The sequence below is a fragment of the Scyliorhinus torazame genome, chromosome 16 (assembly GCF_047496885.1).
Source record: "Scyliorhinus torazame isolate Kashiwa2021f chromosome 16, sScyTor2.1, whole genome shotgun sequence".
Taxonomy (NCBI): domain Eukaryota; kingdom Metazoa; phylum Chordata; class Chondrichthyes; order Carcharhiniformes; family Scyliorhinidae; genus Scyliorhinus; species Scyliorhinus torazame.
The window spans coordinates 49,742,507-49,762,025 of NC_092722.1; positions in this window are offsets into that span (position 1 = coordinate 49,742,507).

A 19,519-nucleotide genomic window follows, 5' to 3' on the forward strand; every position below is an offset into this window, starting at 1 on the left:
AGAAAGGGATGGATAGGGCAGGTCTTTCATTCAGGGCTGGATGCGAAGAACAGAGGGGTTGCAATACTGGTGGGGAAGCGGGTGTCGTTCGAGGCGCTGAATATTGTGGCGGATAATGGTGATCGGTACGTGATGGTGAGTGGTAGGTTGCAGGTGACCCTTGTGGTACTGGTGAATGTGTATGCCCCGAATTGGGACGATGCAGGGTTTATGAAGCGCATGTTGAGTCGGATCCCGGATCTGGAAGCGGGGAGCTTGATAATGGGGGGGGGGCTTTAATACGGTACTGGACCCAGCATTGGACCGATCCAGGTCAAGGACGAGTAAGAGGCCAGCTGCGACCAAGGTGCTAAGGGGTTTTATGGACCAGATGGGGGGAGTGGATCCGTGGAGGTTTGCCAGGCCAGGGGCCAGAGAGTTCTCTTTTTTCTCCCATGTACATAAGGCCTATTCACGGATAGACTTCTTTGTGATGAGTAGGGCACTGATCCCAAGAGTGGAGGGAACGGAATATAGCGATTCCGGACCATGCCCCGCATTGGGTGGATTTGGGATTGGGGGAGGAGAGGGACCAGCGCCCGCTGTGGCGCCTGGATGTGGGACTGTTGGCGGGTGAGGAGGTTTGTGGGCGGGTCCGGGGGTGCATTCAGAGATACATAGAGACCAATGATAATGGGAGGTGCAGGTGGGTGTTGTTTGGGAGGCTCTGAAGGCGGTGGTTAGGGGAGAGCTAATTTCAATTAGGGCTCACAGGGAGAAGAGAGAGAGAGGATGGAGAGGGAGAGGTAGGTGAGGGAGATAATAAGGGTGGACAGGAGCTATGCAGATGCCCCCGAAGAGGGGTTGCTGAGGGAGCGACGGAACCTCCAAACGGAATTTGATTTATTGACCACGGGTAGGGTAGAGACTCGGTGGAGGAAAATGCAGGGGGCAGTGTATGAGTATGGGGAGAAGACAAGTCGGATGCTGGCACATTAGCTACGTAAGAGGGAGGGAGCGAGTGAGATTGGAGGAATCAGGGATGGGGGAGGAATACGGTGCGGAGTGCGGTTAAAATAAATGAGGTATTTAGGGATTTCTATGGGGACCTGTACAAGTCAGAGCCCCCGGAGAGGGGATGCGGCGGTTCTTAGATCAATTGAGGTTCCCGAGGAAGAGCAGGTGGCTGGCCTGGGGGCCCCGATGGGGCTGGAGGAGCTGGTTAAGGGATTGGGGAGCATGCAGGCGGGCAAGGCCCCGGGATCGGATGGGTTTCTGGTTGAATTTTACAGGAAGTATGTGGATCTGTTGGGCCCGTTGCTGTTGAGAACCTTCAATGAGGCGAGGGAGGAAGGGACTCTGCCCCCAACAATGTCTCGGGCGCTGATCTCACTGATTCTCAAGCGGGATAAGGACCCACTGCAGTGCGGTTCGTATAGGCCGATCTCGCTCCTTAATGTAGATGCCAAGTTGCTTGCGAAGGTCCTCGCTACGAGGATTGAGGACCAGGCGGGGTTCGTGAAGGGCAGGCAGTTAAATGTGAATGTGCGGAGGCTCCTGAACGTGATTATGATGCCCTCGGTGGGAGGGGAAGCGGAGGTGGTGGCGGCTATGGACCCGGAGAAGGCCTTTGATCGGGTGGAGTGGGAGTCCTTATGGGAAGTGCAGCAGGTTTGGGTTCGGGGAAGGGTTCATAGGGTGGGTCGGGTTGTTATACAGGGCCCCGGTGGCGAGCGTGTCTTCGAACCGGCGGAGATCAGAATATTTCAGATTGTACCGGGGGACGAGACAGGAGTGTCCCCTGTCCCCTTTGCTGTTCGCGCTGGCAATTGAGTCGCTGGCCATGGCATTAAGGGAGTCTAGGAACTGGAGGGGGTTGGTCTGTGGAGGGGAGGAACACCGGGTGTCGCTGTATGCTGATGACCTGTTGTTATATATTGCAGATCCAGTGGAGGGGATGGCGGAGGTCATGCGGATCCTTAGGGAGTTTGGGGACTTCTTGGGCTACAAGCTCAATGTGGGGAAGAGTGAGCTCTTTGTAGTGCATGCGGGGGGCCAGCAAAGGGGGCTAGAGGAGCTGCCATTGAACAGGGCGGAGAGGCGTTTTCGATACCTGGGTATCCAGGTAGCCAGGAGCTCGGGGGCCCTGCATAAGCTTAATTTGACATGGTTGGTGGACCAGACTTTAGGAGATGGGATGTGTTGCTACTTTCCCTGGCGGGTCGGGTGCAGTCGGTCAAGATGATGGTCCTCCCGAGGTTCTTATTCGTGTTCCAGTGCCTGCCCATCTTAATCCCCAAGGCTTTTTTCAAGCGGGTAAGCAGGAGTATTATAGGGTTTGTATGGGCGAGCAAGACCCCGAGGACGAAGAGGGTGTTTCTGGAGTGCAGTCGGGACAGGGGCGGGCTGGCGCTGCCGAATCTGTGTGGTTATTATTGGGCAGCTAATGTGGCGATGATCCGTAAATGGGTAATGGAGGGAGAGGGGGTGGCGTGGAAGAGGCTAGAGGCGGCGTCTTGTGTGGGTACTAGCTTGGGGGCGCTGGTGACGGCACTGTTGCCGCTACCGCCGACACGGTACACCACGGGCCCGGTGGTGGCGGCGACATTGAAGATCTGGGGCAGTGGAGGCGACATAGAGGTGAGGTGGGGCCTCAATTTGGTCCCCGATATGGGATAATCATAGGTTTGTGCCTGGCAGGATGGATGGGGGGGTTCCTGAGTTGGCATCGGGCAGGAATTAAAAGGATGGGGGACCTGTTTAGAGATGGGACTCTTGCTAGCCTGGGGGCGCTGGAGGAGAAATTTGGGTTGCCTCCCGGAAACGCTTTTAGATATATGCAAGTGAGGGCGTTTGTGAGACGGCAGGTGAGGGAATTTCCGCTACTTCCAGCACGAAGGATTCAGGACAGGGTGATTTCGGGTGTATGGTGTGGTAGTCTGTGTAGAGGTATTACGGTACCTGGTAATGCTGGAACACCATTGGTAGATATTGTATGTTTCCTATTGGTCAAGCTGTATGGTAGCTCCGCCCTGCTAGGCGGGGTATAAGAGCCCGTGCCGCCCCAGCAGCCTTCTTTCTGTACCTGAGCTGCTGGGGGAAACATCTAGCTTATTAAAACCTTCAGTTGGACTACAACCTCGCTTTAGTGGTCATTGATCGTGCATCAATTTAATAAGCTAGATTTAAAAGGATGGAGCTCCGAATCAAGCCGGAGTGTCTGCAACTCAGCCCCCATGCGGCGAACTCAGCGGCAACCTTCAAGCACTGGCTGGCGTGTTTTAATGGCTACCTCGGAACGGCCGAAAACACACCCATGGGAGAACAGAAATTGAAAGTCCTGCACTCGAGGGTGAGCCCGGAAATTTACACGCTCATCGAGGACACGGACGACTTTGATGCAGCAATGGAGCTGCTAAAAGGACATTATATTCGCCTGGTAAACCAGGTCTACGCCCGACATCTGCTAGCAATGAGGCGACAATTCCTGGGGAATCGCTGGAAGAATTCTACCGTGCACTCCTGGTGTTGGGGAGAAACTGCAGTTTCGGCGAGCGCCCACACAGAACTTTTGATCCGGGCGCTTTCGTGGCAGGTATGCTGTCCTCCCAAATCCGCCAGGGATTGCTGGAAAAAGACACCCTAGACTTCAAGGAGGCACGGGCCCTTGCAGGCTCCCTGGATGTGGCCTCCCGAAACGCCCGCGCTTACGTTCCTGACCGCGCGGCAGCCCCCTGGGCAGTGTGGAACCCCTCCGCAGCCGACCCCGAGACATCTCCCATCCCCCCACAAGCCTGTGCTGCAAGGCGGCCTGGCAACTCCTGCTTAATCGACTCTGGGAGCACGGAGAGCTTCATACACCCCGACACGGTAAGACGCTGTTCTCTCCCCGTCCACCCCGTTAATCAAAAAATCTCCCTGGCCTCTGGTTCCCACTCAGTAGAGATAAAGGGGTTTTGTGTAGCAAACCTCACGGTCCAGGGAAGGGAGTTTAAAAACTACCGGCTCTATGTCCTTCCCCACATCTGTGCGGCCACACACCTAGGGTTAGACTTCCAGTGTAATCTCCAAAGTCTAACTTTCAAATTTGGCGGCCCTATACCCCCTCTCACTGTCTGCAGCCTCGCGACCCTCAAGGTCGATCCGCCTTCCCTGTTTGCAAACCTCACCCCGGATTGCAAACCCGTCGCCACCAGGAGCAGACAGTACAGTGCCCAGGATCGGATCTTTATTAGGTCTGAGGTCCAAAGGCTACTGAGGGAAGGAGTCATTGAAGCTAGCAATAATCCCTGGAGAGCTCAAGTAGTGGTGGTAAAGACTAGGGAGAAGCATAGGATGGTCATCGACTACAGTCAGACCATCAACAGGTTTACGCAGCTGGAAGCGCACCCTCTCCCCCGCATATCCGACCTGGTAAACAGGATCGCGCAATACAAGGACTTTTCCATTGTGGATCTTAAGTCCGCCTACCACCAGCTCCCCATCCGCATTAGTGACCGCAAGTACACTGCCTTCGAGGCAGATGGGCGGCTCTACCACTTCTTAAGGGTTCCCTTCGGTGTCACTAACGGGGTCTCGGTCTTCCAGCGCGAGAGGGACCGAATGGTTGACCGGTACGGTTTACGGGCAACATTCCCGTATCTCGATAATGTCACCATCTGCGGCCACGACCAGCAGGACCACGACACCAACCTCCGAAAATTCCTCCAGACCGCAAAGATCCTTAACCTTACGTATAACAAGGATAAATGCGTGTTTAGCACCAACCGCCTAGCCATCCTCGGCTACGTAATGCGTAATGGAGTTATCGGCCCCGACCCTGAACGCATGCGCTCCCTTATGGAGTTCCCCCTCCCTCACTGCTCCAAGGCCCTGAAGCGCTGCCTAGGGTTTTTCTCTTATTATGCCCAGTGGGTCCCCAACTATGCGAACAAGGCCCGTCCCCTGATCCAATCCACAGTTTTCCCCCTGTCGATAGAGGCCCGGCAGGCCTTCAGCCGCATCAAAGCAGACATTGCAAAGGCCACGATGCACGCCATCGACGGGTCCCTCCCCTTTCAGGTCAAGAGTGACACGTCTGCCGTAGCTCTGGCGGCCACCCTCAACCAAGCGGGCAGACCCGTGGCCTTCTTCTCACGTACCCTCCGTGCTTCTGAAATCTGCCACTCCTCAGTCGAAAAGTAGTAGAAGCTGTGCGATATTGGAGGCATTACCTGGCCGGCAGGAGATTCACTCTCCTCACTGACCAACAGTCGGTTGCCTTCATGTTCGATAATGCACAGCAGAGCAAGATAAAAAACGATAAGATCTTGCAGTGGAGGATCGAACTCTCCACCTATAACTAGGAGATCTTGTATCGTCCCGGGAAGCTAAACGAGCTTCCTGATGCCCTGTCCCGCAGCACATGTGCCAACGCACAAGTGGACCGCCTCCGAGCCCTCCACCCGGGGGGGTCACTCGCTTCTTCCACTTTATCAAGACTCGCAACCTGCCCTACTCCATCGAGGAGGTCAGGACAGCCACCAGGAATTGCCACATCTGTGCGGAGTGTAAACCACACTTCTACAGGCCAGAGAAAGCGCACCTGATAAAGGCTTCCCGTCCTTTTGAATGCCTCAGTATGGACTTCAAAGGCCCCCTTCCCTCCACTGACTGCAACACGTACTTCCTGAACGTGATTGACGAGTACTCCCCGTTCCCATTCGCCATCCCCTGCCCCGACATGACCGCAACCACCGTCACCAAGGCCCTCCGTAGCATTTTTATGCTGTTCGGGTTCCCCACTTACATACATAGTGATAGGGGGTCCTCCTTTATGAGCAACGAACTGCGTCAATTCCTGCTCAGCAAGGGCATCGCCTCGAGCAGGACGACCAGTTACAATCCCGGGGTAACGGACAGGTAGAGAGGGAGAACGGAACGGTCTGGGGGGCGCTGGTGACGGCACCGTTGCTGCTACCGCCGACACGGTACACCACGAGCCCAGTGGTGGCGGGCGACATTGAAGATCTGGGGGCAGTGGAGGCGAATTAGGGGTGAGGTGGGGCCTCAATTTGGTCCCCAATACGGGACAATCATAGGTTTGTGCCGGGCAGGATGGATGGGGGGGTTCCTAAGTTGGCATCGGACAGGAATTAAAAGGATGGGGGACCTGTTTATAGATGGGACTCTTGCTAGCCTGGGGGCGCTGGAGGAGAAATTTGGGTTGCCTCCCGGAAACGCTGTTAGAGATATGCAAGTGAGGGCTTTTGTGAGACGGCAGGTGAGGGAATTTCCGCTACTTCCAGCATGAAGGATTCAGGACAGGGTGATTTTGGGTGTATGGTGTGGTAGTCTGTGTAGAGGTATTACGGTACCTGGTAATGCTGGAACACCATTGGTAGATATTGTATGTTTCCTATTGGTCAAGCTGTATGGTAGCTCTCTGCCCTGTAAGGCGGGGTATAAGAGCCCGTGCCGCCCCAGCAGCCTTCTTTCTGTACCTGAGCTGCTGGGGGAAACATCTAGCTTATTAAAGCCTTCGGTTGGACTACAACCTCACTTTAGTGGTCATCGATCGTGCATCATATGGGTTGGAGAAGGCAAGGTGTCGGAGATTTGTCAGGAGCTGCAGGAAGCGGAGGAGGCCTCGGTGGAGGAGTTGAAGGGCAAGTGGGAGGAGGAGCTCAGGGAGAAGCTGGATGAGGGTCTGTGGGCTGATGCCCTGGGCAAGGTCAATTCCGCCTCCTCATGCCAGGCTCAGTCTAATACAGTTCAAAGTAGTACATAGAGTGCATATGACAGGGGCGAGGATGAGTAGGTTTTTTGGGGTGGAGGACAGGTGTGTGAGATGTTTGGGGAGCCCAGCGAATCACGCCCATTTGTTCGGGACGTGCCCGGTGCTGGAGGGGTTCTGGTGGGGCTTTGCAAGGGCTATGTCCAAAGTTGTGAACACCCCGGGTCAAGCCGAGCTGGGGATTGCACTATTTGGGGTATCGGACGAGTTGGGAGTGCAGGAGTCGAATGAGGCCGGAGTTCTGGCCTTTGCGTCCCTGGTAGCCCGGCGGAGGATCCTGCTAATGTGGAGAGATGCAAAGCCCCCGAGCGTGGAAGCTTGGATCAATGACATGGCAGGGTTCATTAAGTTGGAGAGGATAAAGTTTGCCTTGCGAGGGTCTCTGCAGGGGTTCTCCAGGTGGTGGCAACCCTTAATTGTTGAAAATTTTGAATAAACATATATTTTTTAAAAATAGGGGGAATACTGAATCTGCTTCGGGTGTTTGGGTCTTTCTCGGGGTTCAAATTAAATCTAGACAAGAGTGAATATTTTGTGGTGTCTCGGCCAGGGGCGGGGGCAGGGGTGAGGGGGCTGCCATTCCGTAAGGCAGGGACTCACTTTAGATACTTAGGGGTGCAGGTTGCTCGAGATTGGTGGTGGGGGGGGGGGGGGGGGGGGACTCGTTCATATGGGGAGGGAAGGTGGCCAGAATTTAAAAGGTGCTACTACGGAGAGGAAGGCAGGCAGGGGGTTTGGGTCTTCCGAACCTGATGTATTATTATTGGGCGGCGAATGTGGAGAAGGTACACAGCTGGGTCAGAGGGGTTGATTCCCAATGGGTCAGAATGGAGGAGAGTTTAGGTAGGGGGTCGGGATTGAAGACGCTAGCGACAGCGCCGTTCCTGACGGCTCCGGGGAGATACACAGGGAGTTCGGTAGTAATAGCCATGTTGAGAATTTGGAGGCAGTTTCGACAGCACTTCGGGTTGGGGGTAGGGTCAAGGGAAATGCCGATTCGGGGAACCATAGATTTGAGCCAGCGAAGTGGGATGGAAATTTTCAGAGATGGGAGGAGAAAGGAATTAGGATACCAAAAGATTTGCTTCTTGGGGCATGTTGTGCCGGATTGACGGAGCTGGGAGCAAAGTATGGGCAGGGGGAAATATTTAGATACATGTAGGTTTGAGACTTTGCCAGAAAGGAGATACAGAGCTTCCCAGTAGAGCCGGCTTCCACATTGCTGGAGGAGGTGCTGACGACAGGGGGACTGGAGAAGGGGGTAGTATCAGCGGTTTACAGGGCTATTTTGCAGGAGCTAGAAGGGATCAAGGCAAAGTGGGAGAAACAGTTGGGAGAGGGTATGGAGGAGGGGTTCTGGTGTGAGGTGCTCCGGTGGGTGAACGCCTCCCCCTCGTGTTCGAGGTTGGGGCTGATACAGCTGAAGGTGGTGTATAGAGTGCACCTTACAAGGGCGAGAATGAGCCGGCTCTTTGAGGGGGTAGAAGATGTGTGTGAACGTTGTGGGGCGAGCTCTGCAAACCACGTTCATATGTTTTGATCCTGTCCAAAGCTGGACAGCTGGGGCTGGGGCTGGTTTAACACAGTGGGCTAAACAGCTGGCTTGTAATGCAAGACAATGCCAGCAGCACGGGTTCAATTCCCGTACCGGCCTCTCCGAACAGGTGCCGCAATGTGGCTATTAGGGGCTTTTCACAGTAACTTCATTGGAGCCTACTCGTGACAATAAACTATTATCAACTGCAACAGCTTCTCTTAAACTATCTAACCTGGGCAGCACGGTAGCATAGTGGTTAGCACAAATGCTTCACAGCTCCAGGGTCCCAGGTTCGATTCCGGCTTGGGTCACTGTCTGTGCGGAGTCTGCACATCCTCCCCGTGTGTGCGTGGGTTTCCTCCGGGTGCTCCGGTTTCCTCCCACAGTCCAAAGATGTGCAGGTTAGGTGGATTGGCCATGATAAATTGCCCTTAGTGTCCAAAATTGCCCTTAGTGTTGGGTGAGGTTACTGGGTTATGGGGATAGGGTGGAAGCGTGGACCTTGGGTGGGGTGCTCTTTCCAGGGGCCGGTGCAGACTCGATGGGCCGAGTGGCCTCCTTCTGCACTGTAAATTCTATGATACTATTCTATGGAGGACTACTGGAAGGAGGTGTTTAGGGTAATCTCTAAAGTGGTGAAACTGGACCCGGGCCCTCGGGAGGCTATATTCGGGGTGTCGGATCAGCCGGGGTTGGAAATGGGCGCGGAGGCAGATGTTGTAGCCTTCGCTTAGTTGATCGCCTAAAGGCAGATCCTGTTAGGGTGGAGATCAACCTCCCCACCCTGGGCCCTGGAGTGGTGGGGTGACCTGCTGGAATTCTTGACGCATGAAAAGGTCAAATTTGAACTGAGGGGAAGGATGGATTACAATTCATGCGCATTATTCACTTGTGAGAATTGGATTACATCGAACATTACGAGGAGGGGGGGGGGCTTGGGAGGGAGAGGGACTGTATGTGTTAATGGTGACTATGGGTGATTCCCGATTCCTTTTTGTCATTTGTTCATGTTAACATGCGGGCTAATGCCTGGGCTTTGGTGGAAGGATGGGATCTTGTTATTGATATGGGGATTGACATTACATTCGTTACTGATTATTGTTTATTGTAAATTTGGGAGAAAATGTGATAAAGGAATAGAATAAAAAATATTTTAAAAATGATCCTCCTTCGGACACCAAAGGATGAGAGTCTTTGACAACCGTAAGATCCGTGCTGACATCAAGATCCTCGTGTACAAGGCGGTCATCCTCCAAACTCTTCTATACGGCTCAGACTTCATACAGACGCCCCCTCAAGGCCCTGGAGAGGTACCATCTACGCTGCCTGAGATGGATTCTCCACATCAGCTGGGAAGAAAGGAATACTCAAATCAGTGTCCTTGAAGGAGCCAAGAGCACCAGCATTGAGGCCATGAGCATCCGAAACCAACTCCACTGGTTTGACCATGTACTTAGGATGTCAGAGTCCCGAAGCAAATCTTTGTTACCCAGTTCAAGGAAGGTTTAGGGAGGAAGACAATGAAAGTGCTTCGAAGACACCCTGAAGGCTTACCTCCAAGAAATACAACATCATTGTAGCACGGTAGCACAAGCACGGCAGCACAAGTGGATAGCACTGTGGCTTCACAGCGCCAGGATCCCAGGTTCGATTCCCCGCTGGATCACTGTCTGTGTGGAGTCTGCACATTCTCCCCTTGTCTGCGTGGGTTTCCACCGGGTGCTCCGGTTTCCTCCCACAATCCAAAGACGTGAAGGTTAGGTGGATTGACCATGATAAATTGCCCTTAGTGACCAAAAAGGTTAGGAGGGGTTATTGGGTTACGGGGATAGGGTGGAAGTGAGGGCTTAAGTCGGGTCGGTGGAAACTTGATGGGCCGAATGGCCTCCTTCTGCACTGTATGTTCTATCAGCGTCAGCGCCTGAGAGACTCTTGCTCAGAAGAGACCTATTTCCAGGGGCCTCCTGATTGAAGGGACCTCAAGGACCCTACGGCTAGAGGTGGCCTGGAAAAGGAGGTTGAGAATGTAATACCAATGATCTAGAGTCCAACGTCGATCTTACCTCCCGGACATACCTAACAAGCGTGTGGTCAAAGTTGTGGCTCTATGAATGGGCTCATCAGCCACGCAAGGACCAACAGAACTCATGACCACTAACACGGAGTGCTAGGTGGACAAGCAAACACGTTAGTGAGTGATCGCCGAAGAAGAAGGAATTTAACTCTGGCTATGATTAGATAGATATGAATGGAATCACATGGGAGCAGTTGAGTGGGGAGGGAGTAACAGGTGGGTCCCATGAAAATGAAGAGCGCATTAGGGGAACATTAGAAACTAAAGAAAGAAGCAATTTTGGGGCTAGGCAGCGGAAAACTTTACGGGTTGTTTGGCACAAGTGCTATTGGAAGGGAGGGACAAGACAGAGGCAGGTGATCAGATGGTCTCAATATTAGTGACAAAGGAATCCATGAGGTCCTCGCACTTATTTTTGGTGATGTGGGTAGGAAAGGGTTTAAGTAGACAGTTTTTTAAAAATTCATTTTTCGGGATGTGGGCTATGCTCATTAGGCCAGCATTGGTTGTCCATCCCCGATTGCCCTTGACAAGGTGGTGTTGAGCTATTTTCTTGAATCACTGTAGTCCATGTGGTGTAGGTACACCCAAAGTGCTACTACAGAGGGAATTCCAGAATTTTGACCCAGCAACAGTGAAGGATCGGCGATATATTTCCAAGTCAGGATGGTGAATGACTTGGAGAGGAATTTCCAGGTGGTGGTGTTCCCATGTATCTGCTGTCCTGGTCCTTCTAGATGATAATGGTCATGTGTTTGGAAGGTGCTACCTAAGGGGCTTAGGTGAGTTCTTGTAGTGTACCTTGTCGATGGTACACAGTGCTGCTACTGCGTGTCGGTAGTGGAGGGAGTGAATAATTCTGGGAGGGGTCCCAATCAAGCAAGCTTCTTCGTCCTGGATGGTGTCGAGCTTCTTGAGTTTTGTTGGAGCTGCATTTATCCAGGCAAGTGGGGAGTACTCCATCATACTCCCGACTTGGGCCTTGTAGGTGGTGGACAGGCTTTGGGAAGTCAGTAGGTGAATGACTTGCCGCAGGATTCCTAGCCTCTGTCCTGCTCTTGTAGCCACGGTATTTATATAAGAACATAAGAACTAGGAGCAGGAGTAGTCTGGCCCCTCGAGCCTGCTCCACCATTCAATGAGATCATGGCTGATCTTTTGTGGACTCAGCTCCACTTTCCGGCCCGAACACCATAACCCTTAATCCCTTTATTCTTCAAAAAACTATCTATCTTTATCTTAAAAACATTTAATGAAGGAGCCTCTACTGCTTCACTGGGCAAGGAATTCCATAGATTCACAACCCTTTGGGTGAAGAGGTTCCTCCTAAACTCAGTCCTAAATCTACTTCCCCTTATTTTGAGGCTATGCCCCCTAGTTCTGCTTTCACCCGCCAGTGGAAACAACCTGCCCGCATCTATCCTATCTATTCCTTTCATAATCTTATATGTTTCTATAAGATCCCCCCTCATCCTTCTAAATTCCAACGAGTACAGTCCCAGTCTACTCAACCTCTCCTCGTAATCCAACCCCTTCAGCTCTGGGATTAACCTAGTGAATCTCCTCTGCACACCCTCCAGTGCCAGTACGTCCTTTCTCAAGTAAGGAGACCAAAACTGAACACAATACTCCAGGTGTGGCCTCACTAACACCTTATACAATTGCAGGATAACCGCCCTAGTCTTAAACTCCATCCCTCTAGCAATGAAGGACAAAATTCCATTTGCCTTCTTAATCACCTGTTGCACCTGTAAACCAACTTTTTGCGACTCATGCACTAGCACACCCAGGTCTCTCTGCACAGCAGCATGTTTTAATATTTTATCATTTAAATAATAATCCCTTTTGCTGTTATTCGTACCAAAATGGATAACCTCACATTTGTCAACATTGTATTCCATCTGCCAGACCCTAGCCCATTCACTTAGCCTATCCAAATCCCTCTGCAGACTTCCAGTATCCTCTGCACTTTTTGCTTTACCATTTATCTTAGTGTCGTCTGCAAACTTGGACACATTGCCCTTGGTCCCCAACTCCAAATCATCTATGTAAATTGTGAACAGTTGTGGGCCCAACACTGATCCCTGAGGGACACCACTAGCTACTGATTGCCAACCAGAGAAACACCCATTAATCCCCACTCTTTGCTTTCTATTAATTAACCAATCCTCTATCCATGCTACTACTTTCCCCTTAATGCCATGCATCTTTATCTTATGCAGCAACCTTTTGTGTGGCACCTTGTCAAAGGCTTTCTGGAAATCCAGATATACCACATCCATTGGCTCCCCGTTATCTACCGCACTGTTAATGTCCTCAAAAAATTCCACTAAATTAGTTAGGCACGACCTGCCCTTTATGAACCCATGCTGCGTCTGCCCAATGGGACAATTTCCATCCAGATGCCTCGCTATTTCTTCCTTGATGATAGATTCCAGCATCTTCCCTACTACCGAAGTTAAGCTCACTGGCCTATAATTACCCGCTTTCTGCCTACCTCCTTTTTTAAACAGTGGTGTCACGTTTGCTAATTTCCAATCCGCCGAGACCACCTCAGAGTCGAGTGAGGTTTGGTAAATTATCACGAGTGCATTTGCAATTTCCCTAGCCATCTCTTTTAGCACTCTGGGATGCATTCCATCAGGTCCAGGAGACTTGTTTACCTTTAGCCCCATTAGCTTGCCCATCACTACCTCCTTGGTGATAACAATCCTCTCCAGGTCCTCACCTGTCATAGCCTCATTTCCAGCAGTCACTGGCATGTTATTTGTGTCTTCCACTGTGAGGACCGACCCAAAAAACCTGTTCAGTTCCTCAGCCATTTCCTCATCTCCAATTATTAAATCTCCCTTCTCATCCTCTAAAGGACCAATATTTACCTTAGCCACTCTTTTTTGTTTTATATATTTGTAGAAACGTTTACTATCTGTTTTTATATTCTGAGCAAGTTTACTCTCACAATCTATCTTACTCTTCTTTATAGCTTTTTTAGTAGCTTTCTGTTGCCCCCTAAAGATTTCCCAGTCCTCTAGTTTCCCACTGATCTTTGCTACTTTGTATGCTTTTTCCTTCAATTTGATACTCTCCCTTATTTCCTTAGATATCCACGGTTGATCTTTTCTCTTTTTACCGTCCTTCCTTTTTGTTGGTATAAACCTTTGCTGAGCACTGTGAAAAATCACTTGGAAGGTTCTCCACTGGTCCTCAACTGTTTCACCATAAAGTCTTTGCTCCCAGTCTACCTTAGCTAGTTCTTCTCTCATCCCATTGTAATCTCCTTTGTTTAAGCACAAAACACTAGTGCTTGATTTTACCTTCTTACCCTCCATCTGTATTTTAAATTCCACCATATTGTGATCGCTTCTTCCGAGAGGATCCCTAACTATGAGATCCTGAATCAGTCCTGTCTCATTACACAGGACCAGATCTAGGACCGCTTGTTCCCTCGTAGGTTCCATTACATACTGTTCTAGGAAACTATCGCGGATACATTCTATAAACTCCTCCTCAAGGCTGCCTTGACCGACCTGGTTAAACCAATCGACATGTAGATTAAAATCCCCCATGATAACTGCTGTACCATTTCTACATGCATCAGTTATTTCTTCGTTTATTGCCTGCCCCACCATAATGTTACTATTTGGTGGCCTATAGACTACTCCTATCAGTGACTTTTTCGCCTTACTATTCCTGATTTCCACCCAAATGGATTCAACCTTATCCTCCATAGCACCGATGTCATCCCTTACTGTTGCCCGGATGTCATCCTTAAATAACAGAGCTACACCACCTCCCTTCTTGAATTGCATTGAAGAGAACTTTTTTAGCCAGCATGTAACACGTCCAAGGAGAGGGGATGCAATTCTAGATTTAGTCTTAGGAAATGAAGCTTGGCATGTGGATAAAGTAGCAATGGGCCCATTTTGGAAATAGTGACAATAATATAGTTAGATTTAGCATAATTATGGAAAAGGGCAAAGATAGAACAGGAGTAAAAATTTTACGAAACTTATGAGGTGAGCTGGCGAGAATGAACTGGATACAGCTTTTAGAAGGAAAACCTGTGACAGATCAATGGGAAGCAGTCAAAGACAGTGTAGTCACGCCCTATCAAAGAGAAAGGGCAGGATTGCCAAATTTGGAGTCCCCCGGTTAGCCCAAAGCACACAGACCAAGATAAAGCAGAAAAAGAAAGCTCATGACACTTATAGAAGATTTAATAATGCAGAAAGAGTATAGAAAGTTTTGGGGTGAAGTAAAAATGGAAATTAGAAATTAAAGAGAGGATACGAAAAAACATTGGTAGGTAAATTTTTTAAAATCCTAACATGTTTACCAGTACATCAAGAGCAACAGAATAACAAAAAGGTAGGGCCCATCAGAGCTGTACATGGTGACATGCGGGTTGATTCAGATGGGCAGGGTCCTCAATGAGTACTTTGGCTTCACGGAGACATTCTAGTAAAATGAATATGAAATGTTAGATACAATAAGCATAGTGAGAGAGGAAGTATTGAGGAACCGGTATCCTTGAAGGTGGATAAATAACCAGGGCCAGATGCATCATATCCCAGGCTTTTGAAGGAAGCCAGGGAGAAAATAGCAGGTGCTCGGATACTGTTCCAATCCTCACTAGATATGGGTGCAGTCCCAGAAGATTAGAGGTCTGCGAAAGCTACTATTATTTAAAAATGGCGTGAAGAATAGGCCAGAAAACTATAGGCCAGTCAGTCTACTACAATGGCGAGCAAATAATTGGAAACAATTCTGAGAGGATGAACTGTCATTTAGAAAGGCACAGATTTATTAGGGATAGTCAGCATGGTTTTGTTAGGGAAAGTTCATGTCTTACTAACAAAATAGAATTTGAGGAATTAACAGAGAGGATTGATGAGGGTTATGCAGTCGATATGGTCTACATGGAATTTAGTAAGGCATTCGGCAAGGTCCCACATGACAGACTGGTCAAATGGTGAGATCTCATGGGATACAGGGGAAGGTGGCAGGTTGGATCCAAAATTTGCTCAATGACAGAAAACAAAGGAGAATGGCTGACGTATGTTTTTACAAATAGAAAAGTTTCTAGTGGCATTCCACAGGACTCAGTGTTGGGGCCTGTAGCCACCTAAAATGGCTGATTCCCTATTAATTTGGCCAAAACCCGATTTAAAATGGCTAACCGAAAAGGCTGATGGGAAAAGCAGCCAACAGGACACAAACGGACAGCTGCAGACAGAATAGCATATTCGGCTCTGGGGAAATCAGCCCAGATCGATACTCAAGACCATTAGCAGCACATCAACCCAGGCATCTGCAGTTTAATCGGCTATCCCCGGGAACAATTGCAACATATTAGCAATTGAATGCCGGGCCAGACATGTCGGCGCCTGCAGTGGCTGAAACAAAGACAGGTGAACGACCACCCCCCAAGCTAGGAATCAGCCCGTTATTGGACATATCGAACCCAGTGATTGGGAACAAGTCCAATCACTTGGGACTCAGGGTCAAGGGCTGCCCCGAGAGGCAGGAAGCCCCTGGGCCCTATAAGGTGAGGGGCCAATTTCAGATCTCTCTCTCTCTCCCTTCTTCTCCTGCTCGAGACCTTCGCAAGAACACCAACCAGAAACTGTAAGTTTGACTCCAGCGATCGCTACCCGATAAAGACTCCTCGCCATCGACCTGTATCAGCCTTTTTGAATCCCGCGGGCCAGATCCGATTCGATAAGCCATTTGTTTCCCTGACCTGGTGGGCCCTTCCTAAAGTTAAGTATTGGCCAGTAGTGGTAGGTTTCTATATAGATAGTAGGATTATTGTGTAAGCATTACTTGTTGTATATAATAAATGACCGTTGATTTCAATCTTACTAAGTGGTGTGCTGACTTATTAATCACAACTTGAGCTTGAACCACGTGGCGGTATCAGAAAGATACCTGGCGACTCGTGAGCAAAGGTGATATAATCAGAGCTAATAAAACTAAGGCTAAAAAGAGCAACATAAAAGTTTCTAGTGGCATTCCACAGGACTCAGTGATGGGGCCCTTGTTGTTTGATGTACATATTAATGATTTAGATTTAAATGTGGGGGGCATAGTTGGGGAAATTTGCATTTGACACAGAAATTGGCCACGTAGTTGATAGTCAAGAGGATAGCTTTCAGTTCAATGGTGATATCAATATTTTGGTTGAGTGGGTGAGGAACTGGCAAATGGAAATCAGTCTGTAAAAGTGTGAGGTAATGCAGTTGAGGAGGGCAAACAAAGCAAGGGACTACGCAATAATTGGGAAGATATTGAGAGGGGTTGAGGAAGTGGCTTGGAGTGCATGTCCACAGGTCTTTGAAGGTGGAAAAGGTGATATAGAATGCTTTCCTTTAGTGGACAGGGATTGAATTCAAAAGCAGGGATGTATTGAAACTGTGTAAAATGCTGGTTAGGCCACCTCTTGACTTTCGTGTCCTGATCTGGTCACTACATTACAGGAAGGACATAATTGCTCTGGCGAGAGTGTAGAGAAGATTTACAAGAATGTTGTCAGAGCTTAGAAATTGCAGTTATGAGGACAGGCTAGGGTTGTTTTCCTTAAAACATAGGAGCGGGTTGAACAGGGTGACCTAATTGAAGTGTACAAAATTATGTGGGCCTAGATATGGTAGATGGGAAATAGATGTTTCACCTAGCTGAGGGGTCATTTACAGGGGGTATAGATTTAAGGTGATTGGTAGAAGTATTAGAGGAGACAGGAGGAAAAGCTTTTTCCACCAAGAGGGTGGTGGATGTCTGGAATTCACTGCCTAAGTTTGTGATCGAGGCTGAAATGCTCAACTCATTTAAAATGAGACCGAAATCTGCATCTGAAGTGCTGTAACCTGCAAGTCTGCAGACCAGATGCTGGAAATTGGGATTAAAATAAGCGACTAGAAGCCAGCACGGTGGCACAGTGGGTTAGCCCTGTTGCCTCACAGCACCGAGGTCCCAGGTTCGACCCCGGCTCTGGGGTCACTGTCCATGTGGAGTTTGCACATTCTCCCCGTGTTTGCGTGGGTTTCGCCCCCACAACCCAAAAGGGTGTGCAGGCTAGGTGGATTGGCTATGCTAAATTGCCTCTTAATTGGAAAAAATGAATTGGGTACTCAAAATTTATATTTAAAAAAATAAGCGACTAGTTTATTTTTTGTCTGGTTCAGACATGATGGGCTGAATGTCCTCTTTGTGCACTGCAACGCTTCTATGTTTCTATGGTGAGGCACGGTGGAACTGCAGCCTCACAGTACCAGTTCAGTTCCGGCCTTAGGTGACTGCCTATAAGTTTGCACATTCTGTGTCTGTGTGTTTCCTCTGTGAGCTCCAGTTACCTCCCACAGTCCAAAGATGTGCTGGTTAAGTGGATTGGCTAATTTGCCCCTTAGCGCCCAGGGATGTCTAGGTTAGGTTAAAGGGTTATTGTGATAGGGCAGGTAAGTTGATTTAGGTGGAGTGCTCTTTCACTGCACTGTAGGGATTCTATGATTCTAGGAGGGAGTTATCAGGAATGACCAGAGTGGGTCTTTCAGCTTGGAAACAGTGTGGGGGGAATTACTTGAAAGGTGATCTTAGAGAGGTAAATTATATGAAAAGTAGTTAATACTACTGTGAAATAAACATAGCAAAGGTTTTGATATCAGGAGGTATGTGACACAGATTGGTCAACACTTAAAATGAACAGAGTGGCAAAGTCAAAAACAGTAGTATCAACTATAAAACACATTAAATGCAGTAATTAGGGAGAGGCAAGAGGTGCAGCGGTGGTCCAAATGGTCACCTCATCGGTAAGTATATTTTGATATCATGGCCATTGCTATTGATATAAGTAATAATAAAAATGTCTCAAGTTTATAGCATAGGTCAAGGGAAAAACCAGTAGGCAAGGTTTGTCCTTGTCCAGCCCAGAGCAGGGAATAAAAACACATTAACACCCCATCAAGGAATTCAGGTTAAGGGAAATATGTTGAACAGAATCCGGGAGATTGTAAAGAGGCGTTGTATTAGTTGATCGTTTTCCCATTGAGGGGCCCAGAAAATATGCATACTGATCACCTTGTATTGTTCCGAATGAATCAATGACGTCAACACCTATTTGTAAATCTGAAAGAACTTTAAATACATATGCATTTATCCCAGAATATCAGAACTGACTTTTGCGAGCTAAGGGTAGCAGCAGAATTTGTCTCTCCTGTGTGCACACAGCAATTTCAAATAAATGCAACTTTTACAACTCCACGCGGTCGAGGAAAGACTCTTAAGCATTTCTTCCCTCCAACAGCCATACTTGATCTTTTGCACATTTCTGTATATAATGAAGTGATCAAGGAAAATTCATTCATAAACACGGAGGCAAAATTGTAGTGCTACATTCACTTAAAGATCAGATAAATCCATTGGATGACAGGGATTGAATTTAGGTTCTTCCTGGTATGTGTTGCTCAATAAAAGCTCTGTGATTGAACAGCATAGCCAGAGCCAAAGTTCGAGGGTTAAACAATTCCAACCCATGTCAGGAGCATAAGTAGACAAGTAGCAAGCCAATAGTTCCAGGAATACATTCATGGAAGTATGATTTACATAAGTTGGAATATGTCTCAATGTGACCTTCATGGGCAGCACAGTAACACAATGATTAGCACTGTTGCTTCACTGCACCAGGGTCCCAGGTTCGATTCCCGGCTTGAGTCACTGGCTGTGCGGAGTCTGCAAGGTCTCCCTGTGTCTGCGTGGGTTTCCTCTGGGTGCTCTGGTTTCCTCCTACAAGTCCCGACTGATATGCTGTTAGGTAATTTGAACATTCTGAATTCTCTCTCCGTGTACCTGAACAGACGCTGGAATATGGCGACTAGGGGCTTTTCACGGTAATTCCATTGCAGTGTTGATGTAAGCCAACTGTGACAATAAAGATTATCAATAGAGACTTTTTGCTGCTTCTGACGACCTTGACAAGATAATTTGATCACTGGCCTGAGTGTGCTGTATTTCAGGTGGAATTTGGGAATGCTAAGAGGTGGAACATCTACTTTGCACCAAGAGCTGGATCAAGTGCAGCCTGGGCAACTTGCAGTACATCGCTTAGAATACTGCAAAAAATAAATAAAATAAAGTAAAACATGCTTATACTAATCTTACT